Raw genomic sequence first — 26,340 nt, 5'->3', positions numbered from 1 at the left:
CAACTGGCCATGGTGAGTTCCCGATATAACATCCCCCCCAAAAGAGGAACATGGGATGTACTCACTCATATTTGGTTTCTAGCCATAAACAAAGGACACTGAGACTATAATTAGTGATCCTAGAGAAGCTAAATAAGGAGAACCCAAAGAAAAACATATAGGCATCCTCCGGAATATTAACCTTCATCAGGCGATGAAAGGAGACAGAGATAGAGACCCACATTGGAGCACCAGACAGAAATCTCAAGGTCCAAATCAGGAGCAGAAGGAGAGAGAGCACGAGCAAGGAACTCAGGACCGCGAGGGGTGCACCCACACACTGAGACAATGGGGTTGTTAAAACTCTTTTCACATTTTGTAGGCTGTCATTTTGTCTTGTTGACTGTGTCCTTTGCTTTACAGAAGCTTTTCAGTTTCAGGAGGTCCCATTTGTTAATTGTTTCTCTCAGTGTCTGTGCTACTGAAGTTATATTTTGGAAGTGGTCTCCTGTGCCAATGCATTCAAGTGTGCTTTATTTTCTATGAGGTTCAGTGTGGCTTCCGTTATATGAAGTGTTTGATCCATTTGGACTTGAGCTTTGTGCATGGTGATATATTTGGATCTATTTTCATTTTTCTACATGTTGATATCTAGTTATGTTATCACCATTTGCTAAATATGCTTTCTTTTTTCCGTTTGATATTTTTTGCTTCTTTGTCAAAACATCAGGTGTTCGAAGGTGTGTGGATTAATACCGGGGTCTTTGATTTGGTTCCATTGGTCTTCCAGTCTATTTTTATGCCAATAGCAGGCTGTTTTCAGTACTGTAGCTCTGTAGTAGAATTTGAAGTCAGGGAGTGTGATGCCTCCAGAAATTCTGTAATTCCCTCGGCTTGCATTTTCTTTATTGGCTCTAATTCAGTTTTCAAGTCTTTAATAGTTTCTTTCATAAGTCTGATTGCTTTTTCTTGGTTTTCTTTAAGGGATTTGCCGATGTCTTCCAACTTTTTTCTTTGTCTTTTCCTCCATTCCTTTGAGGGAATTTCTCATTTGCTCTTTAAGAGTTTCAAACATTCTCCTGAAGTTATTTTTCATATCATTTTCTTTTGCTCTGTCTATATTTGGTTGTTTAAGTCTTGCTGTTGTAAGATCTTTTGGTTTTACTGGTGTTGTGCTGCTCTTTGTGGTGTTGCATGTGTTCTTACCTTATCTACTCATCTTTTTCTCTAATATTTGTGGTTGGGGCTGTCTGTGGTTCTGTTGATTAATTTTCTATGTGCCAGTGAATCCAAGGCTCAGACGGTTGTTCCTCATGATACAGTCAGTACCACGGTTCTAGTAACCCTGTTGGTCACTCCATGTTCCTAGAGGTCACTCAGTGCTCCCAGGGTTTGCTCTACATCCTTGGATTTTGTCGTCTCTGGACTGCTCTAGCCTAGGTTCCTGGCTCAGACGTGTTTCGGTAAATGTCACTGGTCTGGATCCATTCCTGCAGAGGCCTCTGGCTTGGAGTTGATCCTGTAAATGAATCTGGCTCTGGTCTACTCTCTTGGAGTTCTCACGGTTGGGTGCACCCAGACCCATAGAAGACCTGGCTCAGACTTACTCCCTCAGAAGTCTCAGACTCATGCTTTAGACTGGCTGAGGTTTCTGGATCCTGCCTATTTCCTTTGACATCTCAGACCAATGCCCAGACCAACAGAGGTTCTGACTCAGGCCTATGCCCTTTGAGGCCCCAGACTCTCTCCTGGACCCACAGGGCTCCTGGTTTAGGTCTACTCCCTTTAAGGTCCCAAATTTATATCCAGACCCTTAACGGTCTCTGGCTCTGGCTCACTTGCTTAGTGTTATTCCCTTGTACCTGTTCCTGTGGAGTTCGCTGTCTCAGGTCTGCTCTAGCCCAGGTCGCTGTCTTAGTTCTGGTCTGCAAATGTCTTTGGACTGAATCTGCTCCAGCTCCGTGGAGCTTGCTTTCTCAGGCTCACTCTGGCTTAGGTCCTTTGATTCTATTTATCCACATCTGTTTCATGCCAGCACCAAGCTTTATATTATTATTATTATTATTATTATTATTATTATTATTATTATTATTATAGCTCTAAAGTAGAAACTGATGTCTGGGATGGTAATGCCTTTGAAAGTTCCTTTATTGTGCAGGATTCTTTTGGCTATTGTGGGTTTTTTGTTTATCCATAAGTAGTTTAGTATTGTTCTATCACAGTCTGTAAATAATTGTGTTGGGATTTTGATGGGATTGTATTGAATCTGTAGGTTGCTTTTGGTAACATTGCCATTTTTACTATGTTGATCCTGCCTATTCAAGAGCATGGGAGATCCTTCAATTTTCTGATGTCTTTTTTAATTTCTGTCTTTAAAGATTTAAAGGTCTTGTCATACAGGTTTTAACTTGTTTGGTTAGTATTAGCACAAAATATTTTATTTGAAATTATTGTAAAAGGTGATTTTTCTCTGATTTATTTCTCAGCCCATTTATTAAAGTTGTGAGCCAGAACCGCATGGCTCATTGTGTACTTTTGCATTAATGTTAATGAGGGAGATTAGTATGTAATTCTCTTTCTTTGTTGCAGTTTTCTGTGGTCTGGGTATCCACATAACTATAGCTTCACAAAAGAAGTTTGACAATGTTTCTCCTGTTTCTATTGTGTGGAATATTTTGATGAGTATTGGTACTAGCTTTTCTTTGCAATTCTGCAAGAATTCTGCACTGAATCTATTTGGTCCTGGGCTCTTTTGGTTGGGAGACTTTAATGATTGCTTCTACTTCATTAGGGGTTATCAGTCTGCTTAAATTGTTTATTTGGTTCTGATTTAATTATGGTATATGGCACCTATCCACAAAAATGTCAGTTTCTTTTAAATTTTCCAATTTTGTGGTGTACATATTTTTGAAGTATGACCTGATGATTCTTGGATTTCTTCAGTGTCTCTTGTCATATTCCCTTTTCATTTCTGATTTTGTTCATTTGGATATTCTCCCTCTGCCTTTTGCGTGGTTTGGATAAGGATTTGTCCATTCTTTTTATTTTCTCGAAGAACCAACTTTTTGTTTCTTTGATTCTTTATATTGTTCACTTTCTTTCTCTTTTATTGATTCCAGTCCTCAGTTTGATTATTTCCTGTCATCTACTCATCCTGGGTGCACTTACTTCTTTTTGTTCTAGATGTTTCAGGTGTGCTGTTTTGTCACTAGTATGAGATTTCTCCAAATTCTTTGTATATGTACTTACGCGCAACGAGCTTTTCTCTTAGCACTGTTTCCACAGTATGTCATAAATTTGGGTATGTTGTGCATAAATTTCCATTCTATTCTGGGAAGTCTTTAGTTTCTTTCTTTATTCTTCCTTGACCTAGTGATATTTTATATTAGCATTATTCAGTTTCCAGGAGTTTGCAGACTTTTTGTAATTTGTTTTATTGATTACATTATGGTCATCTGATAAGATACAGGCGGTTATTCCAATTTTTATGTATCTGTTCAGATTTGTTTGTTTTTTGTTTTGTTTTGTTTTTGTTTTTACCAAGTAAGGGGTCTATTTTAGAGATATTTCCATGAGGTACTGAGAAGAGGGTATATTCTATTGTGTTTGGTTGGAAGGTTCTATAGATGTCTGTTAAGTACATTTGAGTCATGACATCAGTTAGTTCCCTTATTTCTCTGTTAGTTTTCTGTCTACAGACCTGTCCATTGTTGAGAGCGGGTGTTGAAATCTCCCACTATTAGTATGTAGGGTTTGATGTGAGATTTAAACTTTAGTAATGTTTCTTTTACAAATGTAGCTGCCCTTCTATGTGGGGTAAACATGTTCATAATTGAGACTTCACCTTGATGGAGTTTTCCTGTGATGAATATGAAATATCTTTTTCTATCTATTTTGATAAATTTTAGTTTGAAGTCTATTTTGTTAGATATTAGGATATCTACATCCACTTGTTTCCTAGGTCCATTTGACTAGAAAATCTTTTCCTAACTCTTTATTCTGAGGTAATATCTGTATTTGAAGTTGAAATGTGTTTCGTGTATGCTGCAGGCCAACGTCTGTTTTCGTACCCATTCCGTTAGCCTGTGTCTTTTTATAAGTGAATTGAGTCCACTGATATTAAGAGATATTAATGACCAGTGATTGTTAATTTCTTTTATTTTGGTGGAAGTATGTGTTTCCCTTTTTTGAGATTTGCTGGAGTGGGATTATCTATAGCCTGTGTTTTGATGGGTGCAGCTAACTTCCTTGGGTTGGAGTTTTCCTTCATGTGCTTTCTGTAGGACTTGATGTATGGATANTAAACCTGGTTATGTTATGGAATATCTTGTTTTCTCCATTTATGGTGATTGAAAGTTGCACCAGGTATAGTAGTCTTACCGGCATCCATGGTCTCTTAGTGTCTGCATAATATCTGTCCAGGACCTTCTAGTTTTCAGAGTTAGATATTATTCTGATGGGTTTGCCTTTATATGTTACTTCCCCCTTTTCCTTTGTAGCTCTTACTATTCTTTCTTCATTCTGTATGTTTTGTGTTTTGACTATTATATGGTGAAGGATTTTTGGTCCAGTCTATTTGGTTTTCTGTAAATTTCTTGTATCCTTATAGGCATGCCTTTTTTTAGGTTGGAAAAGTTTTCTTGTATGATTTTGTTGAATATATTTTATGTGCTTTTTGAGTTGAACTTCTCCTTCTATACCTCCTGTTCTTAGGTTTGGGTTTTCATGGTTTCCCATATTTCCTGGATGTTTTGTTAGATTTAATGTTTTCTTTGACTGATGAGTCTATTTCCTCTATTGTATCATTCAGCACTTGAGGTTCTTTCATCTCTTGTATTCTGCTGTTTATCCTTGCGTTTGGGGTTCTAGATCATTTTCTCACGATTTCTGCTTCTATAAGTTCCGTCTTTTTTTCATTTTATTATCTCTATTTCAATTTTCAAGTCTTGAATAGCTTTTTTCAGATGTTTTTCTTTGTTTCCTTAAGGGATTTGTTGATGCCCTCCAATTTTTTGTTTGTCTTTTCTTCCATTTCTTTGAGGGAATTTCTCATTTCCTCTTTAAGCATCTGAAACATTCTTCTGAAATTATTTTTTTAGGTCATTTTCTTCTGCTTCGTTGATACTTGGTTGTTCAAGACTTGTAGGGTCACTAGATTTTACTGGTGTGTTGTTCTTTGTTGTGTTGCCTGTGTTCTTACCTTGTCTACTCTTTTCCTCTAATTGGTGTAGTTGGGGCTGTCTGTGATTCTGGTGATTAATCTTCCAGGTGCCAGTGGATCCAAGGCTCGGATGGATGTTCCTCAGGGTGCAGTCAGTGCTATTGTTCCAGTTACTCATTGGTCACTCTGTGTTCCAGGAGGTTGCTAAGTTCCCCCTGGGGTTTGCACCACTCCCGTGGAGTGTGCTCTTGTGGAGTTCTTTGCTGTCACAAGTTGCTCTTGGCTAGGTCTCTGGCTCAGTCTTGCTCCTGTAGAATTCACTGCCTCAGGCCTGCTCTGGTCAAGGTCTCTGGCTTAGTCCTGCTCCTGTGGAGTTCATCCTTTCCAGGTCCACTGCAGTACAGGTCAATGACTCAGTCCTGCCCCTGTGGGGTTCACTCACTCAGGACTGCTCTCGCCTAGGTCGTTGGCTGAGACCTGTTTTTGTAAGTATCCTTGGTCTGGATCTGCTCCAGCAGAAGTCCCTGGCTTGGGGTTGGTCCTGCAAAGGTCTCTGGCTCTGATCTATTCCCACAGAGGTCCAGACCTGTGTGCACCTGAACCTACAGAGGACCTGGCTCAGGCCTACTACCTTGGATACCCAGACCAATGCCCAGATCTGCAGAGATCGTGGATCAGGTCCACTGCCTCAGAGGTCCCAGATTTATGCCTGGACCTGCAGAGGTCTCAGGTTTCTTCCTCCTCCCTTGACTCATGGCCAGACCCACAGAGGTCCCAGTCTCACATTTGGATCAGCAGGGGTCCTGGCTCAGGTATACTCTCTTGAAGGTCCCAGATTCATGCCCAGACTTGCAAAGGTCTCTAGCCCTGGTCCACTCATTCGGTGGTTGCTCCCCTATACCTGCTCTTGTGGAGTTTACTGTCTCAGGTCTACGCCAGCCCAGGTTGCTGGCTCAGTCCTGCTCTGGCAGAGTTTGCTGCCTCAGGCCTGATCTCTAAAAATTGTTTCTGAATTAGCTGTATCACCAGGGCAGGCTTGGCTTTTCCAACAGCTCCAAGTCCTAAGAGTTTCTGTTCAGTGAATTGGAGCCGGCCTCTCTCTGTTCCTCCATGCCTCAGCTTCCATCATCACCTTCAGGCCCATGTGGCTCCTTCAGGTCCTGAAATGCTGAGGGAGCAGGCCCAGGCCTAGCCACCAAGACTTTCCTCAGTCACCTCAGCTGCCACCAATTCTTTCTTCTATGAGTTACCTTGGTCTTATCACAGCAATAGAAAAATAACTAATACCGAAGTTGGTACCAGAGAGTAGGGTATTAATAGCTGCTGACAGACCTAAGCTGGTAATCTTAATTTGGTTTGGTTTTGTCTGGTTGGTTGGTTGTTTTACTTTTTTGATGTGGAAGACTTTGGGACTTTTGAAAAGTGATCAAATGCTGTATGTAGTGCTTAATGGGCCAAACTAAGATAGAGAACAAAGATTGTAAATGCCAAGAACAAAATATATATCCACTTTTGTTGGGATTCTAAATGAGTTTGGTCACTGTGGAAGTCAGTGTGGATAATCCTCAAAAGGCTAAAAATATCTTCCAGATGACCCAGCTATACCACTCCATGGCATGTGCCCAAAGAACTCAATCATCCACTCAGCAGATGTTTTCTCAGGCATGCTCATTGCTGCCCTATTCATAGAACAAGAAAATGACAACAACCAAGAGTCCTACAACTGATGAATGGATACAGAAATGTGATCCATGTGCTCTATGGAATACTACTCAGATATAAAGAAAACTGACATCATACACTTTGCAGGTAAATGAATGGTAACTAGAAACGATCCTACTGAGTGTGGTAACCCAGACACAGAAAAAACATATTACATGTTTTCTCTTATTGAAGGCTCCTAGGTCCTACTTTCACATGTGAATACATGTTCTGTTAAATAAAATAAAGCTAATTACCAGGATCAGGTGGTTTTCTCCTTTACAAGAAGGTGGTCGGGGAGCCAAAGAGAGGGTGATGTCAGGGTAAGAGTGACCATAAAGGAGAAACGAAAAGGATTGCTGATTAGAGAGGGAGAGGGAAATAAGTACAGAGAGGAGAGCAAAGGAAAATAGAATACTAGATATCTGAGCAGAAATGTGAAACATGAGGCTTCTGAGAAAGGGAGAAGAGGAGAAAGAGAGAGGTTGGTTAATCAACCATAAGAATGTTTCAAAAATCCACAAAGAATCATACGATTAACTATTTACCTAAACACACACACAAGTATACATGTTAGTCAGTATGTATAGAGATAGAGCAAATGAAACTTTATCATATGCAAAGGCAGTGCTCCCCTAAGAACTGAAGGACACCTAACTAAGGCACCAGTGCCAGATATGAGAAGCCGCCTTTTGAGTTGTTGGTCAGAGTTCTCAATAGACTCTTAAAACATACAGCCTAGTGATTGCTGCCCTTTGTTCCCACCCAGAGTGTAATTCCCTATTGATAAAGACACCAAACACTTCAGAAAAAGATCCCTGAGACCTGTAAACTGAAATTACCTGAACATTCCCTTTCTGCAGTCTAACTTCCATGGTCATGCAAGCTTCAAAAGAAAGAGATAACTTACACAATTTTTTTGAGGTTGGATATTTATTTAGTGGTTATGGAAGGGAAGGAAGAAGGGGAGAATAGGAAGAGAGAAAGAGAGGAGAGACAGAGAGAGGAGAGACAGAAGCTGCCTCTCTGAGAGGAAGCTGGAAAAGCCAACCTACACAATCTTAACCCAGCTTTATACCTTTGAACCCACAACAATAACCAGAAGGGTATGATAACCCTAAAGATGGACTATTGACAAACATACCTTAGTGCTAACCACAAGACCCATATGTCAAAAGGAATACCATACCTTGTAGGGGTAAACTACCTAACCACTCAATACTAGGGAAATTACAGTTATTATAGGAGAATGTACAGCAACTAAACCAGAATAATCTGTAACAACTACAAACATGAATTTATAGTCACTGATAAGTATAGTCATCATCTTTCATCAATGAACTTCCCTTTGCAACAGATGGAAACCACTACACAAAACCACAATCAAACAAACCACAGGGTTGTGTAGTCCACACTCCCACTCCCCAGTTAAAGTTGAGTAGGAGGAGGTGGAAAGATTGTAAGGGACAGAGTCAGGAAGTTTGCTGTGAGATTGTGCCTCCGAGTAATAACAGAAGCATTTCCCTAATGTCTCCCCAACACGTATGGACTAGCGAAAACCCAACGACTCAACCCTAAATAAAAAACACCTCAAGCAAAGAATGTTGAGGGTAGGAGAAATAGTCTTCCTCATGAGGAGCACGCACTTATTATTGGCAACCCAAAACCAATGATCAGACCTAAAAACATGCATACAAGAAAGATTATATAGTCAGAGTAGGTTGTATTTATGTACATNAGAGTGAGAAGAGACCATGCTTTGAAAGAGAACCAGGCAGAGTACATGGGAAGGATTGAGATGAATAAAAAGAAAGGGTATATGATGTCAATATAATCTCAAGAAATAATTTTCTAAAAAATTATGAGGCTAGACAGTTCTGAAATCTATGAACCAGGAAACCCTAATAAAATGGGTAAAATTCTAGATCAGAGATCAAAACTCTGGGTCATAGAAATTAAATCAAAAATAGATCCAAAACATAAACAGACCTTTAGAAAAAATTGAGAACTAATGAACTGATGACATAAGCCTTCCTTTAAATTCCATTTTATAGAAAATAGGGCATATCTGCTTCCTTCCCAAGCAGCTTAGAGGCGTTGTAATCCAGAAATTTTATGTAGTTTAATTGTGAAAAATATGGTGTCTTCCTTTACAATCTGACTGGTAGCATGGACGTTATCTGTGGTAATAGAGTTGGTTGCTCATTCCTGTATTCTTAAAATGGTTAAGTCCTAAATACTCACCCAGAAAAAAATAAATACTACAACATGAAAGATATGAAAACTTACTACATCCTTTAAAACATCTGCAGAGCAGCAGTGTGGGGCTCATGGGGATTAGCAGAGCTGTAGCTTGAATGACTGATCTCTACCTCCAAGGATCTTGGCCATCACAGAACATATACTGTCCCTGAGAAGCTCACCATGATTGTAAAACGACTCTGTGTCCAAACAGAAATAAAACAAGAACGTGCTCTCATCTGCAGGGTTCAGGATCCTGCATGGCCCCCAGTAGTGAGCACCACTCCTCTGGCATGCCATGGCCACAGTGGACACACAAGAAGGGATAAAGATTACTGATACCAGGCTGCCTGTCCCACTAGAGCCCTCCACAAGGAACCAGAGACAAGGACGACAGCAGGGTGCTGCAGCAGGACTTGTGCTTTATTGTGGGAGATATTAGGAACATGGGTGGGCAGCAGAAGCTGGGCTTTGTTCTTGGTCCTGACCACACAGCCCTTGACCTCCATTCATAAATAGGGGCAGACTCTGCACAGGAGGCCCCTCCAGCCTCAGAACAGGAACCTACTGTGTAAGGGGCTCATGCCCAGCCTGGTACTGAAACCGTCCCAGTGGTGCTGGTGATGGGCATCTCCATGCTGGCCAGGCAGCTTCCGTGCAGGCTGATGAGGCTTCTGTCATCCTCATACTCATCCCCATCCTGCTCTGAGGAGTCCACGAGGCTGCTCAGCTTGTTCCCAGGTTGCCCTCCCTGGAGGAGGTCTGCTTTGGCAGCTCCCCTGTCCAGGTACACTTTGTACATGGGGTCCCCATGTAGCGAAGTAGGCGGTGCTCACTGTGAACACATTCAGCTTGTCCACAGCAAGCAGCAGAAACCTGATGAATTTGATTGAAGCCGGGATTGAAAGAAGGTCCCCTCGATGGACGGGTCCTTCTGTGCGCACCTTGTAAAGACCCCCTGGGCACCTTTCTTGTTTTCAAACAGAGAAACAGTTGTACACAGCCTGGGCCATGAACTCACCCACCCGCTTCAGAAGCCTTGTGCAGTGGAGTACCTGCCCGTCATGTTGGTACAGGCCTTGCCCTCAGTGGAGGGCAGAAAGTAATACTGAGACTTACAGTAGTATTGCAGATTCCACAGCATGTGGGGCTGGTGGAAGCTGGGATGGTCCAGTTTCCCAGATCCTCCACTGGACCACTTCAGCTCTGGCCACCAACACTATTTGCTCTTGCGTATTTAGATCCATCAAACTGAAAACTGTAGCTGGCTCTACAGTTCTCTAACAGTTCATCAACTATATACACCGTTACCTTCTCCGGGGATTCGAGAACCGGCATGGTCAGGTCAGCCTGGACTGCTCTGCTGGCCATGACCAAAAAATAGAAATATTCCTGAGTTCCTGAGATCTCAGGATTCTGAATGATTGTTTCTAGACATGTATCTGAAGAAGAGCATCAGGTACAACTCGTGTGCCTTGTGGTAGTTGCCCTTCTCGATGCTTGCACGCAGTTTGCCTCCATGTGGTGGGGGCATCTTTCTGGGTGGTCAAAACCAATACCATGGGCCTCTGCAATGTTCAGAACTGGTGCTGTGGCAGGCGATGTTGGTGGAGCCTCCATGCTCCCTTCCCTGTGGCTGCTACACGCACTCTAACAGAACTGATTTGTTTTTGTGGCAGAAGCTACTATTAATGGCTACTTCCCATTCTGCCTGTATCAGCAGTGCTGAGCCTCATCCTTCATCTATATTTCAGAAATGTGCAAATTTGCAACATATTTGAGGCTTCCCTGGATCCAGAGAATGTAATGGAGAATCTAGGCCTCAGTGACTTGTTTGAGTCTTTGCAGTAGCACAGGAAAACCCTGGGAGGGCTCCCCTGCATCTGCTGTACCAGTAAATGTTGTTGTCGCCAATGCCGACTACACTCCTCAGGGCGCAGGTGAGTCTGGCTGTTGATCCAAGAGGCACAGAGGAGGAGGGTGTTTCTGCCAATATAGTCTGAGAAAAGGAACCTGCCAAAGCAGAAACCACAGTGAACAGCAGAGTTGAGGTACAGCATTTTGGGGATCTGAACCAGAAGGGACTGACTGAGTTTAGGACTTCTTCCCAGGAGTCTTGGACCTGTCCGTACCTGTACACTGAGATGGAAAAATGAAGATGAGGGGAGTCCAAGCAATGGCAGGCACAGCACACCTTCTTCTCAGACCAGGGTCTTCTGTCTGGGCTGTCTCATTATTTCATCATAGGGACCCCATAGAAGAAGAGGTGCTAGTCAAGCAAATGAGTTCTCACTAACTCCTCCTAGTAGTTGCTTCAGTGTGGGCTCCTGAAAGAGCAAGCCAGGTGAAGTGAATTACTTTCTCCCATGGAATATAAAGTAGATGGTAAAACACCCAGGCCTGTGTGCAAAGACCTCTTTCAGATCCACAGGAGGGTGAGCAGCTGCTGATTCCTCACAAATTGGAGGACTCAGTCAGCCATGGGCCCCCTGTCTGTTAGGGCTATCACATGTGGGCACCTGTCCTGCAGAAACTCCAGAGAGAGACTAAGCACACTCCTGTAAGTCGCAGAGCAGCCATCACTTCCACAGGTGTTCACTATATCAGTGCTGCTGTGGGTTTCAGACTCATGAAAGGAAAACTAGAGGGAGCATGGCGATGTGTCCTAGTGGAGCCAATGCTGATGCATTTCCTGATGAATGTGGACAGGGACAGCACACGGGCAATCAACACAGGAGAGCTTGGGACCCAACCAGGAGCTGAGGATGACAAATCCTGAACAGAGACAAATGAGTCTGAGAAGATGAACAATTCTGTTGCCTTTAATGGATCAAGGATGATTAGATCTGTCTTTATTTTAGAGGAGGAGGCACTTGTTCAAAATGCTGTGTGTGAAAGGGGGTTCATATAGTGAAGCAGGCCTTGAAAAATGTCACAGGAGATGACGCAGCATGGCCTCGAATGCAGATCAAATACCAACACAGGGTCTGCAGCTGGCAGGCAGAGTGCATAACCAGGCAACACGCCAAGATGTCATGTGTGGCTTTCAGGCAAACATGTTAATGTGTTCAAGAGATACTTAACCAAAATGCTGCCTGTTGTTTATTCTAACATTAGACACCCTAATTTGATAGATGTCATGGGCTGAACTTGTGCAGAAGGGGCCTTGAAGAATGCATTTGCCCGAGGCTGATACAGTCCAACAGCTGAGAACCAGGAAAAGGTTGAAATGGGACAGATCTTGAAGGTGCAGCAGTGATGCAGTAAGCAGGTGTTGCAAAAAGAGGAGATGGTGCAGGGTACAAGATGGGTCATAGACTGTGACTTAGGAAATGAAGCAGGTTCGAGGGCCCACTTAGGGGTTATATATTAACCACATGACACATGATAATGTGGAAACAGCAGTGTATTCAGGCATAGAGCTTTCCAGAATCATTTTCTCTTAGTAAAATGCACCAAGCACAGGCTGATAGTTCTATATTTTAGAGAACAATGCCAACTCTATGGGGTTCCCTTTAAACAATAGGTTCAATGGGAAGTACTTGGATTAGTAAACCAATCATGACCTTGATGTGTTTTCTTTGCATTTTATGATCATTTAGAATCATTGAATGTGAACAAATAAAAGATGCTGTAAGCAGAAGCTGTGTACAAAGGCAGCAGTGTAGACAAACACTGTTGCAGATGTGGAGATGGATTGAGGCCCAGGAGGTTGAGTATCCTGCACTGCTTCTTTTGTCTCTGTCATCTTGAGAAACTCACCTGTGCAAGACTTGAATGTAATACCCAGGTCCACCATCAGGACACAACTCAAAGGTATGTGCGGTGCCTATTTTACCTGATGCATAGTTAGATTCAGAGAAAAAGCTGGAGTCTGTTAGAAGTGCTCTTGAGAACACAAAGAAAGAGACCATCACTCCCACTAAAGCATCTTAGTGATGCAACTTCTAATGAGGAGAGTAGATGCTCACAGAAGTGGCAGAGCAAGTATACCTGGAGAGTAAGCTGTACTTTTTATCCTGTTAACACTATTATCCATGACCAAAGGAAGGAAAGTGGTTGTTTGGATGAGCTGAGGTCCAACTTCACAGTGTATGCACAGTTAGAGCTAGTTTGGAAAAGAATTATGAACAGTGAAGAAGGCAGAGAGACGAGGAGGTCACTGGATGTATAGATATTCTGTTTTCTTTTTTAAAAAAAGGAAAGGAAATCGGTTCCATCTGTCTGGAAGAACATGTCTAACATTTGAAGTGAAGTGGGCATTTAGAATGGGACATTGGGAATGGAGGAAGAATGTCTAAAAGGCTCAGGAGTGTTCAGGGTTGAAGGAAAAACAGCATTTGTTTTATAGCATTTGACAAAAAAATGATCATTTAATATTTCTTACAGGATTGGTTAGTATTGACTCATAGGGGTATCCCAAGGAGATATGAGGAATAGATATTTGACTTTTTTTTTTTTTGCCTCATTGTACCCTAGAGACAATGGAACTGATTTCCATGATCAAGGTGCAGGCAATGTTAGCCAAGAAGCAGAGGGCAGGATGGACTGGGAAAGGATCATTGCAGTAAGAGAGACGAACAGATGGTAGATGAGATGCTGTGGTGAAGGGTAGTAGTGATCTGTGCTTAAGATGCAGATAGAGCCAGGGTGACAGCAGAGCTCTTAGGCCTGTCCCTGCCCTGCAGTGAGAACGAAGCAGTTCAAGACCAACATTCTCCTCAGGGAGTCTAGGTTGTCCCAGGCCTCCTTTCCCACCCCTGCAGAGAAGGGGTTCTTCCTTTGGGTATGGTTCCTCTGAGGCTGCCAAGACCCTTGTGAGCCCTGCTGCTAAAGCTTAGCTTTCATGGTAGCCTGAGGAGTAGCTAGGTAGTATTTCAGTTTTGGGGAGTCCTAGCAGTAATCACTAGCTCTGGCTGACTCCTTTCACCCTGGGCTCTGACAGCACAGAAGGACAGCACTGCTGAGTCTCCTCAGTGAGCACAGGGTGAGCTCTAACAGGATCATCAGTCACCACAGTACACAGGCCTCAGAATCCAGCTGGATTCTACTGGATCATATCCTTTGATCTTCTGAAAAGATTGCCACATCCAGAAGAAATCATTAACATTCTTTCAAAAATAAAAGGAAATAATACATTGTTAACTTTCCCACAGAGAATGCCATCAGATTATTTCATTGGCATGTGATTTACCACGAAGATATATATTTGGGTTTCCTCACAGCATTCATTATTCAAGGAACACATTCTAGTAACTATCAAATGAATTTACTGAACTACCGTCTCCACTTTTTGCCTATACAATAGTCTGCCCCATACATGATCAGACACTCATTTATGAGATTCCTGCACTCACTCCCAGTGTCTGTATGTTTCGCTAGTCAATGTACAAATTTCAAATCCATCATTCTTCTCCTATACCACTGCACCCAATTCCCACCACTTTGTCTCAGCCAGCAATACCAGAGACACTATGTCCCTGGACACACTTGCCATGCTGAGCAGGAAATCAGGTAGGTGAACTTCAATCTCGTTCCCATCCTCCAATCCCAGTTCCCCAGTCTTATTCCCAGCTTTATAGCAGGCCACCTGTTCTGGACTCTCCTTTTTCTCTGTCCCTATTCCTGGGAGAGTAAACAAATTCTCTCTCTCAGCCTTGTCTTCATCCCATTCCTCTGTCTTGGTCACCTTCACTGGAGACAGTCTGTCACTGCAGCCCATGCTGACCATGGAAGCAAATAGGCATCATTTCCTCTCCTTTCTGTCCTCCATTTTCAAACACCCAGTCTCATCCCTAAGCCTGTACAAGACCACGTGCTGGATAGGGATGTGATTTTACCCTCTTTCTCCAACTCCCTAAGGACTTTAGAGATCCAGATGGCTGACCAAACTTTTCTCCCTCCTTGTGTATCTGCTGAGACATTTGCCAACCTAGCTCATCCTACACTTTCCTGCAATCTCCCAGTACTAGAAACACTGCCCACCTGTAACCACCAGTGGCCACACCTGGGAGAGACTCAGAGCACTCTCTAAAGGCGCCCACAGCCACCACACCCCCTCCAAAAATCCTGTGAGGGCAACAGAAACTAAGGAAGGAAAAACCTACCCAACAGTCAGGCAAGACCAGATATCAACTACTGGAAGTGAAATCCTAAGCCCAGATGTCTGGATGTCAGCATGAGGACAGAATCAAAACAGCCCCAACAGTGTGTTTCCACTAGAGCTCAGCAGTAGGACTTCAGTAGTTCCCGAGCAAGGCAAACAGCTGACACACAGAACAAGGACTTTAAAATAGCTATTATGAAAATGGTCAAGGACCTTAGGAGGACATGAATGAAATCTTTGGAACACAAACAATGGATTTGAATGAAGAAGACAGGTCAAGGGTACATGTGAAAAAAAGAATCAATAAAGACAAGTGGAACCAAAGGAGAACTGGAAACAGTGTAAGGGACTGGAGCAAGAATCCTAGAAGTAAGACTTACTGACAGAATATAAGAGATGGAAGCAAAAATCTCAGACATTGAAGACAAGATAGAACAAAATGGATTTCCCAGTCAATAACAATGTTAAATCTAATAAAATTTCCAGCACAAAGCACCAGAAAAAAATGGGATATAATGTAAAGGCCAAATCCATGATTAAGGGCAATAGAAGTAGAAGAAATCAAGGCCAAAGAAACAGGAACTATTTCCAATAATATCATAAAAGAAAACTTCCCTAACCTAAAGATTGAGCTTCCTATTAAGGTAAAAGAAGCATACAGAACTCCAAATAGATTAGATCATTGAACAAATCATACTTGGAACAATATAATCAAAGCAATAAAACAAAGAATGTTCAAGGGTATAATAAAAACATCAAGCAACATATAATGGCAGGAATTATTAGAATAAAATGATGACTGACTATACTAATACTGACTATCATTATGACTAGGGTGAGCAGGGCACCATATAGGACTTGGTCAAGATTTCATCTACATGATGTAGCCAATGAAGTGAATTCCGGACAATTGATAAGCTGTCCCAAAGAACCATACTCCCATTGACCAGGACAGGACCATCAGCCTCTGCAGAGGAGAGTGCTCAATTGGGATGGTTGGTGTACATCAAGGCCACGATACAGAAACTCATCATCTTCCACAAGGAGATGCACATTGGACACAAATTCACTACACCTGACTTATCTCAAGATTAGACCCCTGAAAAGCTTGTCAGCTGGCTTGCCCCTGGTGGCCCAGGAAGATGCTCCCTATATGTATGGTGGGCAGGAGAAGACTGCAGGCAGCTCATGCAACAAGGCTGCACACGATACCACTGGCCATCATTTGCAGCTCCTTGGCTATCAAATTTTCTTCTAAACTAAAGCCTGATGATGGCCCTGGGCTCAAAGATGTTCCAAGTTTGTTGACTTTTTCTGGGCAGTGATGTTTCCCAGTCCTTTTAAGCACTGTTTGCCTATTTCCAGTACAAACACCTATTTTGCTGTTTACTCAAAGTCAAGGAATCCCCCATGGGAACATCAAATTTATCTGTCTGAATAATCATCGGATGGGACAACATCACCTGGGGGCATGAAAGATGAAGGCTTGAACATAAGCAGATGTTACCAGATCAACCAAACCTCGGTCAATCAGAAAGAGGAAGAGGCTCCTGAAAACACGTGGCTTCTCTTCTCTGCAGCCCCACCCTGTCTGAGCACCTTAGGACGAGAGCAGATTTCTCAGGCAGCACTCACCTGCTGCAGCTTGGAGCAAGCTGGAACCCATGAGGAAGATAGGGTCGTCTTCTCGGGGTACCCATGCACCATTCGCTCCTAACCTCCTCTTCATGGGAATTTTTCTCCTCTCCTTCTTGGTTGTGGACCCTGTCACCACCCACACATTCATCCCTTACTTTTCTGCTCTCAGAATGGAATTTCCTCTGGATAAATCACCTCTTCCCCATCCAGATGCAAGCCCTTTCTTCTGCCCTCTCTCACTGCTCTTATCCCTTGACATGTCCCACTTTCCCCACTCCTCCTTCCGCCTCCTCTTCCTGTGCCTCCTTACCACCCAAGAGGAAAGTGTGCAAGCACTTCTTTACATATGCTCATTGATTCTGTTGATGGAAGTGAGGGGAGAAGGAGATGGGGACCCAGAGTCATCTGGGACACTTAACTTTTCTCATGTGGACTCGGAGCAGGATGGATGCCTTGTCATCGCCCACAATGATGCGACAGGCTTCTCTGTCCAGCTACTTCTTCTGGGGACAAATGAAGTTCACCCTTGCACCCAGTAGGAGAGGAGAGGTACAGAGCTCATGCCCTGGTGGCTGGAGCTGTCTATCAGGTAGAGGTTTGGGGCACACCTCCTTTCCTGTTCTGGCCTGGCTTGCTCCAGAAGCTGTGATGCCCCAACCAGGCCGAACACAGACCCGGGGTTTAGGAACCCCGTGTCAGGGCCGCATCGTCAGCCCTTGAAAAGAAAGAAACAAAGGACTGTTTCAGTGACATTGACATAGAAAGACTTAGCAAAAAAGCTGATCTGAGGAACCAGAGTTCTCCAGACTTCTTCCCTTCCTAAACTGTTATCCCTTTGAAAGATTTCTTCTCCCTCCAGTTTCCCTGCGTCCGCAAGCCCTGCCAGCAACCTCTGCTGTCTGCTTCAGTCTCAACTATGCTAGTCTCTTCATGAATAGGATTCAGTGTGAAAACTCCTTTTGGGGTTCCAGACACCTTAATGTTTCCTGTAAGTGGCTGAAGCCTGCCATTGGAAAAGTGCCTTCGAAAAGTCAGCTCAAATCATATGTGATTAACCGACCTCACCCCCCCATATCCTTAAAACTGCATTTTCCATTCTTTTGTTATCCCGTACCTGGACGCTGTATCTTTTTTCTTCGGCTTGCAGAGGCAGCAGAAAAACCTTCGAAAAAGGTTTCGGTTGGCATTCACATTAGCCTCCTTGTGTGTCCTCTCAGATGTTAAGTTTGCAGCATTTTCTGCTGATTCGGGTGTCTCTAATGCCTTCATATCAGCATCCTGAGGGGCAGAATTCACAGATGAGTTAAGATCTGATGTATAAATCAGGGAACCTGGACTTAGAAAAACCCTTGCTAGTTTTATCATTTACCTCCTGGCCTTTCTTTACTTCAGGTTCTGTCAGGAATGTAGGCAGAGCCAGCTCAGTCCACCTTCTGCGCAAAGGAAACCGAGGGAGGGTGAGACGAAGAGTGAGCCTGCTAGAGTAGCAGACCTGTGGATGATATTGGCTTTTCCACCTGTAGATATGATTTTTCTGAAAAAGTACGTCATTTTTGGCTAAGGTCTCATAAAATCGATTTGGCATAGTTGTGTCACAATTCTCTTCGGCAACTATGTTAGTCAGTGAGCAGGTTGTGTTCACAAGACTTGAAATGGAGTACATCGACGCTAATACTTTGGATGCTTGTAAATTGTCATCAGTGAGATGGAACCAGGGTACTTCATCTGCCAAATCCTCCATCTTTTCTGGTGGGGACTGGCTCTGCCACAAGATGCTAGAAAAAAAAAAAGCAAAATCAGCACTAGGAGACCAAAGTTATGACTAGCAGTTTGTACGTCAAGAAATCAAAAGTCTCACAAGCATCCTAATGTTGCATTTGGTGGTCAAAGATGAAAAAAAAAAAAAAAAAAAAAAAAAAAAAAAAAAAACAAGGCAAAACATTCCAGCCTCAAAACTGTTATGAGAAAGTATAAAAAAGAACAGAGCTAGAAGTCACTTGGCAGTTGAAACAAAGAGCTGGTCCTTTGAAGGGATGCACTAATCTGACAACCCTTGACATGAATCCCCCAAAGGAAGACACATAATATTGAAATGTGAGACAGGAAATAGATGAGTAAGATCCATGGGAACTCTTGGAGCTGAGAGAAAACCTTGTACTCCAAAGTGTTGACAATCCTTAAAGAAAGATATTGCTAAATTCATGGACCAGACACAAACAGAGATGTAAAAGGTTACCAAACATGCACCACCAGCTGCCTTCCCACTGCTGTACTTGGGTATGATCATCAACTGAGGAGCTTATGAAATGTGCTAAGATCTATATGAGTACAAGATTGAAAGAAAATAAGTCTTTCCGTATAAGGAGAGCCCAGGACCAAAGATTGCATAAAGGAACATACCTGCTGCCTTTAAAAACAGTGGAGATCAACGATCCTCAAGATGCTTCACCACTTAAAAAAAATATCATTCTAAACATTCTAAGATGGCAGTAGTACCCTGATACCAAAACAATGAATATACACACACTCTTTATCTCTCTCTTCTTTTGTCTCCTCTCTCTCTTCATTCTTTCTCTCTCTCTCTCTCTCTCTCTCTCTCTCTCTCTCTCTCTCTGTCTCTCTCTGTCTCTCTGTCTCTCTCTCACTCTCTTTCTCTCGTGCTTGCTCGCTAATTCCAGAGTGTTCAAACACACATATTCAGACATACATACTCACACACTACTATTCCCACTCACAAAATGTATATTGTAATGTTCTTGATATTCATCATCTGAAATAAGACTCCCTGTTCAACACTGTTTAAGAAAATATTAGAGATACCTCATATTCTCAGGGCTTCAGCAAGGAGTACTAGGGGTTAGTCCACACAAAAACTGATCATCAGTTAACAGACAAGTTAAGTAAAAAGAGTCCAAGCTCTTCCATAAGAATGAAATGTTGTAGTTTTCTGAAATACACATGGACACAGCATCAGATGTACTTTGCAAGTTCTAGATATCCTGAGCCTAACTAGAGCAATGGATGTGTTTGTGAATTTTTAAAGGGGAGTGCAGTAAGTACATGCCAGGGGCTTTTGCAATATAACTCAGCAGATGAAAATGATCATTGTTCACTACACATATGGATACATGTCTCAAGGCATATGTTCTACGTTTCATAGTTAGGGTTTTAAAATAAAACAACAAACCCCCAAAGAAATTATAGTACCACATGGCCAAACAAAATTTTAGAAAAAGGACGACCAAATTTAGAAAAAAAAATCAAATGGAAACAAGCAGAAATCAATGTTTCAGACACCAGCAGTGACTCTGTGACTTCAAAGATTGCACAGAACATGAACCTCATGGCAACAGAGAAGAAATCTCCCAATGTCAAGGTCCATGAGACTTGGAAATCCCAAGTGTATCAGGACCAATGCTAGATACAAATGCTCTCTATTCAACCTGACTTTCTCTGCCGCTGCAGGATGCACTGAATGTCCTTTAGGAGCAAATTCCTATCATTTCTCACAAATGACAAGTTATGTAACTGCCAAATTTGGACCAGTAAGAGCAAGGAGTAACCCAAGATAGTTTCTCTGTCTAATAATAGGGACTACATTATTTTTATCATGGCAGTGAACATTTCTTTAACAGAATGCAACTTAAAGGGCATAAGGACTCCCTTGTCTCATGCCTTCTGAGTACATCAGAGTCATGGCAGATGGAGGAGAAGGTGAAGTTGGCCTGGGGAAGATGCGGCTGAAGCAGCTGGTTCCATGGATTTGGCAGGTCCTTGTTCCATCCAGTCACCTAATACCTGTTGATGCTCTAGTGCTTTATTGATTTATGACTCCCCAAACCAATCAGCACTCCATCCTAGAGACCAGTAGAAAATGGTTGGTAATAAAAAGAGAAAATCTGAAGTAAATGCACAAAGTAAATCCAAAACTACAAACAGTAAACCAAAGTCTATACTGCAATACCAACTCTTCCTCAACCCCAGTGCCCCAGGTAACAAACTCACTGTGTTCAGGTCAGTGGTGATCACCGATATTCAATTCCAAAGATCAATATAATAAATTAACTCTCTCAGAATAAAATTCTGAGTCCCACTGCTTGGTAGCATACAAATACCTTCAGTACAGTAAAGGGACAAGGTCCAGGCCAAGCTGGTCCCTTATATGGGCTGGGGACTGTCTTTCCTCATAGTGGCTCCTTGTGAGGTCATACAAGCTTTGGACCAATCACAGCTAGCCGGAATCCTTCACTCTTTTCTAGTTCTTTTCATGGCTCCTCCCAAATCTATGTCAAAATACAAATTCAATTCAAGAGGCAGAGGTTGTCTTGTATTATGCTTTCTGACTGCCAGGCTCAGCTTAGTGTTGGGTTCAGCTTCTGGCCCTGACAGAAGACTGTGAGGCAATTGTTATCACTGCCTTGATATTTTCCCAGGGATTTTAAAAACCAACCACCTCCAGCCAGGCCACACATCCCTGAATCCCTAATTACTCAAACAGGACTGCCTAAGGGGCACAAGGGATCAAGCATATGAGACAGTAGAGGATATATCAAATTCAACCCACAACAAAGACCTTTTACCCTCAATGGTAATAATAAATAAGGGGAAAGAAAATGATAGACTCAGGAAGATTTCTGGTTCCTTGGGTTATGGAGACTGGTTTTGATTAGTTATGTAGGGTTCTTTAATGGCCTTGAGAATTGTGACCTTTAATTTTGTATCAATATTTGGGTTTTCCAATCCTCGTCATCTCTGTACTCAAGACTATTCTATTCCTTTTGCTTTCAACTTAGACTGATAGATTTAAAAGATGTGGTCCCTTACCAGCACTGAGATGCTGGAATAAGATGTTCTGTTTCCAATGCAACGAAGGCCATGCGAGCAACCTCTGTGGGCCTCAGAGGATGAAGCTTGATCATAATTGTATCATAAGAACCAATATAACAGTATATTTTTATATTTTACTAAATAAATCTTGCCTGAAGACCGGAGGCATGGCTAAACCACTAAAGTTCAAATAATGTTGGAACACATCTCCACCCACCCACCCCAGGATTAGGGATTCAGAAGATAAAACATCTCTGAGAGTTCCTTGCTACCCTGGACTACACAAGACCAATGCACAAGCAATTCCAGGTATTGGTGCCTCACATCCGAGTACTAGGGAGTCACATATTTAATCCCAGTATTATAGGTCATAAAAGTGAGAGGAGAGAAAAGCTTAGTCTGCTTAGTCTGTGGCCACCAAGCCTTGGTAGAGGTAAGACTTCTTTAGTGAGTTGCCTGCTTTTCTGCATTTCAGGTTGAACCCCAATTTCTGTCTCTAGGTTTTCATTATTTGTACTACAACCCTGATCTGATTTCCCATCAGAATCCATAGATCTCATAAAATAGTAATTGATTGTCACAATATTAATGAGAAAGTCTAGTCATTCCAGAGTGCTATATCTTGGGGGGGGGGCACTTGTTCATCCCAGCTACCTGGCTAGCTTAGGCCTGAAATAATCACACAGAAATGGTATTAATTAAATCATTGCTTGACCCATTATCTCTAGCCTCTTATTGTCTATCTCTCACATTTTAATTTAATCTATTTCTATTGATCTGTATATCTCCATGTGGCAGTGGCTTACCATAAAGATACTAACTGGAGGCTAACCATTTGACTCAGTTGGAGGAACCATGGCTTCTATCTTACTCTGCTTTTTTTCTTCCCAGAATTCAGTTCTGTGTTCTCTGCCTACCTAAATTCTGCCCTATCAGGCCAAAGCCGTTTTCATTATTCATTAACTAATGAAAGCAACACACAAACAGAAGAAACTCCTACACCAACTCTGGAGGCTGTGACAAAGGGAAGTAGTGGTGATCAAGGCAATAACAAAAAGATGATCTGTTATCCTGGCCAGCAGGATGTGAACAGGGTTCCCTGATAAACCTGGAGGAGAGGAATGGAAGGAAGAAGAGACATGAGAAACAATGGCAAAAGAGGATTTCTATCAAGCCACTGATTTGTTTATTCCTCAGAAGCTGTTATATAGTAAATGGGCAAGGGGAAGGGGAGGTGTGTCAGGTCTGCTGGAACTCAGGCCTGGAGACATCCCTAGCTAATAAGGAAATACTGAGAGTCTGTAATTATTAACTAACAAAGGAAATGCTAATTATTTCTAAAGCCTGGGGCCTGCAGGTTTCACTAGGCTAATTTCTTGGTCCTTGCCATGCAAAGGTGAATATCTTACTTGTGAACTTGGGATGGCATAAACAAAATACAGATCTCAAAATACAGGTCTTTGCTTCCAGCAGTCTGCTGTTTGGGATGAGATATAACAGCTGAAATGAAGGAAATATAACAGGAGTACTATGGATATAGCAGGTGTGTATAGCTGAGATGAACTATAACAGGTGTAATGAAGATAAGAGAACAGGTGTAATATGGATATAAAAGGTGTGTATAGCTGGGATGAGATATAACAGGTGTAATGAAGGTAATACAACAGGTATGGTGTGGATATAATGGGTATGTATAGCTGGAATGAGATATAACAGGTATAATGAAGGTAATATAACAGGTGGACTATGGATATAGCAGGTGTGTATAGCTGGAATGAGGTATAACAGGTGTAATGAAGGTAATAGAACAGGTGTATGATGGATATAATGGGTGTGTATAGCTGGGATGAGATTAGAGGATTGCATATGATGGAGAGAGAGAGAGAGAGAGAGAGAGAGAGAGAGAGAGAGAGAGAGAGATGGGAGACTGAATATTTGAAGATCAAAACCTTCTTCCCTGGATAGCATGATAAGTAGGTCCCGGTATCTGTAGGATTTGTTGTCTGAGACAAAGGATTCAAAACTTAACTTTTCCTTGTATAAATGCAAGACAAATGTTATGAAACTATAGTATATATGTGCCATTGTGTGGTTGATTTTATGTCAACTTGTTACAAATTAAATTAATTTAGGAAGTAATAACATCAACTGAGAAAATGCTGCAATGAGATTGTCTGCAGACAAGCACGTAGGGGCATTTTATGATTAATAACTGATGTGGGAGGGCCCCGGTTACTGTGGGCACTGCCATTCCTACATTAAGTGGCCCTATCTTATATAAATATGCAGGCTGAACAAGTCATGGAGAACAAGCCAGTAAGCAGGCTTCTGCTTCAGTTCCTGCTCTCAGGTTCCTGCCTTGAGTTCCTGCCATGACTTTCTCAAATGAGGGGATGTGATGTTGATGTTTAAATGAAATAAACTCTTGCCTTTTCAAATTGGTTTGTTATGGAATTTTGGCATCACACCAGAAACCCTAAGAATAACCAACAATTTTCTAGTTGAATTTAAGTACGACTCTAGAAGTTGAAACCCATACCTGGCATGATTATCAAGCTAAAACATATGACTATACAAGTCACAGATGGTAGGGGAGACCACATTACTGTCTTTCTCCTAATGGGAAATAGTATTAGATAAACTCCTAATTGCTTGCTGTTATACCTATATATGCATATCTGCATCATCTTCATAGAAGCATATATTACAGTAGAGGACAATTAACACAGAGAACTTGCAGCTGCCCACAGTGCAGAGAATAAGTGAGAGCAGAAGGCTCATTACTGAATAAACATCTATATAAAACATGCTCTTCCTCAAGGCTCAGGGATCATTGCAGAAGAGAGAGGAGAAAGGGTGAAAAACATCGAAGCTGTGAATGACTACAAAGAAAGTGCCTTCTGGACACAGCAGGTAGGTGCACCTTTGAACTCACAGCAGCTGTTACAATGCACACAAGACATGGGAAAGTTGAAGCCAGACAAAATCCTAACATGGAAGGGGGACCTGGCCATTAATCCCACCACTAGCCAGGTGCTGCTGTAGGTATCTGGAGGGGAGAGGGAGTCAGTTTTCTCTATAAGCATGGCCCCTAAAAAGTCAACAAAGTGTACAGTGAAGGGTCCGATATCCAAGAAAAGGTTCACTTGGAAATTTGGATATGTGGATGAAAATATGCCTATAGCAATATTACTGGGTCAAATCATTCTCCACAGATATTTGCCTTGCTATGTTCGTTTCAGCTCTTTCCACAAAATGAAATGGAAACAGCATAAATGTCATCCTTCAGTTGATAAACAGATAATGACATTGTGGTACATACAAACTAAGGAATAGGATTTAGCTATAAAAGAAAATAAATATTGAAATGTATAGATAAATGGAAGGGTCTAGAAAATACTTTACTGAGTGAGAAAACCAAGACCCAGAATAAGAAACATTATAAGTTCTTTCTCATATGTCCTTCCTAGATCCAAATCTTCTTATGTGAATAGACACAGAAAACAGGGAAGTCAAAAGGGACTATGGGGGGCATCAATAGTGTGGGGCAAAGGGAAATTGGAAAACTGGAGGTCTTTAATAACGGAGAGGAAAAAATCAATACAGAAAAAAGAGGGAGGAGAATACAATAGTAAGGATGTCTAAAAGTGTCATAAAGAATCATTTTAGTGTAAATCTGCCTTATACATGAGTGTGAATATAAATATCCACATATAAATGAAAATTTCTCACCTGGGATGGCAACGTTCCCAAAAGACTGATAGACCATCAATCAAACCTCTAAAACTGAGCATGAAAATAATCTTGGGTTGTTGGTAAAGGTTGTTCAAGACACTCTCAAAAGGTTATAGGCTAAAAGTCCCTATTGATGAAGACACCATGTTTTGTCCTTCCCATACAGAACCTGGAAGATACAAGCTGAATTTGACCTGAAAGCTCTCTCCCTCCAGACTGGTTTACATGGTACCAGGAGATACTGTGCAAACTTCCCAGGGAGGGAAGCAAACCTTAGCCCTACCCATGTACTCATATAAGGGACACATGTACAACACAGCTCCCATACATAAGGCTCAGGGGTCATAGAGGAAGAAGGGGTGGAAAGACTATAAGAGTCAGAGGCCATGAAGCTTCCTCTGAGATTATGTCTCCTAGGGATGTCAGAAGGAACTGCAATCATGAAATCTTATCAACAGTTTCCTGAACATAAACGACAATGGCACACATCTTTATATGAGAAGGGGAATAATTATGGAGTCCCACGTTCTTACAAAGAACTACAGGCTACTAAGAAATGCTGAGAGCAGAAGAAATAGACTTCACCAGAAAAGAGCCCCCAGTTGGCTATCCAATAGCAAGCAGTCAGATCTGAAAAGAATGTACAGAGAAGTAAAACGTGTATTATAGAATGCAATGTTTGTATTTCTGTATAACAAACAATTCCCAATATGAAAGAAAATGAGACCATGATTTAAAAGAGAGCATGGGGGTGGCTGAGGGATGTAGAAAATGTGTAATTATTCTTAAGTGTCAAAAGGAAAATTAATTATATAGAAATTACAGAAAAACCATTGCGATAAAACCCTTGGAAGTAGGATCAAAAACCATTGCCATTGTTCTTGAGTTCTCAGTAGTCCTCATTGTCCACTATGTTCAGCGAGTCCGGTTTTATCCCAGGCTTTTCCAGACC

At 42.0% G+C, this 26,340-nt stretch overlaps 1 pseudogene; it reads right to left on the bottom strand.

Moving 5' to 3' along the window:
* Positions 1-10,112: 10,112 nt before the first annotated feature.
* On the bottom strand, positions 10,113-10,616 carry LOC126488117 (Golgi to ER traffic protein 4 homolog; annotated as a pseudogene).
* Positions 10,617-26,340: the final 15,724 nt, after the last annotated feature.

This window comes from Alexandromys fortis, unplaced genomic scaffold, assembly GCF_014885135.2.
Source record: "Alexandromys fortis isolate MF-2015 unplaced genomic scaffold, M_Fortis_MF-2015_v1.1 scaffold_161, whole genome shotgun sequence".
Lineage (NCBI taxonomy): Eukaryota > Metazoa > Chordata > Mammalia > Rodentia > Cricetidae > Alexandromys > Alexandromys fortis.
The sequence above is the reverse complement of the archived record's forward strand: the minus strand, read 5'-3'. Positions and strand labels throughout refer to the sequence as shown.